General features: G+C 29.1%; 1 protein-coding gene across 3 annotated transcripts in view; it reads right to left on the bottom strand.

Moving 5' to 3' along the window:
- The window catches only part of LOC116850897 (protein TRC8 homolog), a 14,008-nt gene that overhangs the window by 5,036 nt on the left and 8,025 nt on the right, over positions 1-947 (bottom strand). The window lies entirely within an intron of this gene.

Below are 947 nucleotides of genomic sequence, written 5' to 3'. Positions count from 1 at the left end.
AATTTTAAAATGTAAACATTATTTTTTATTGTATATGTGTACAATTATTGCACAATATAATTATCTTACTCCTCTGCAGCAATTTTACATGGTGTGTATGTGAAACTGCCCCATTTAATAACGTACATATAGCCCTTGATAGAATTAAATAGCCTATCTAGGAAACAGAATCTGCGCGCAATCTGCCGTTAGTCTGTCGTCAGAGTCTGTCGACAGGCTCTGCGCGCAGTCTGTCACCAATCTGTCGTTAGAGATTGCTAAAACAGTTTCTGTGTGCAGTCTGTTGCCATTCTGTCAACAGACACTGTTGACAGACTCTGCATAAAATCTGCTCGTACAGGTTTGGCTATCTGGGTATCCTCTATACATATGTAGAGTTCTAAACCCTATTTATTATATTTATATTTTTTTTTGAGAAATATAATAGTAATCCGTAAAAAAAATGAATAAGATTTTTAAATGTTATTAATAATATTTAAGACAACGAATTTTTTTCCAAAAATTTTATAAATTATATTGAAGAAAGTAACACAATAGCGGCATGACGGATACAGTAAGGCTTGGTCTTCTACTGTAATATATTATTAAAGTTGCGATACAAAATTAAAAATTTACTCCACAATGTACCCTACTGAAAAATTTCTATTGAGATCACAATTGAATTCCCAATTGAATTCTCAATTAAATTCTCAATTGAATTCTCAGTTGAGGTTTCCGCAAAATTTCGCATGTAAGATCTCAATTGAGATATTTGTATCTGATGGAAATAATTCATTGAAAATATAATGAACTTTTGCTGAAATATGTTTGAAAAGCATTCACAATTTTGACCCAATTTCATTAAAATTTCATTATAATTTCATTAATATTTCGATAATATTTTATTAAGAGAGTAGAAAAATTCAGTGAAAAATTATTATTAATTAAAATATTTAGAAAAGTATAAT

Source organism: Odontomachus brunneus, unplaced genomic scaffold (genome assembly GCF_010583005.1).
Source record: "Odontomachus brunneus isolate Ranch 3 - 2012 unplaced genomic scaffold, Obru_v1 Obru_scaffold_159, whole genome shotgun sequence".
Classification (NCBI taxonomy): Eukaryota; Metazoa; Arthropoda; class Insecta; order Hymenoptera; family Formicidae; genus Odontomachus; species Odontomachus brunneus.
Note: the sequence above shows the minus strand (reverse complement) of the source record. Positions and strands in the feature narration are given on the sequence as shown.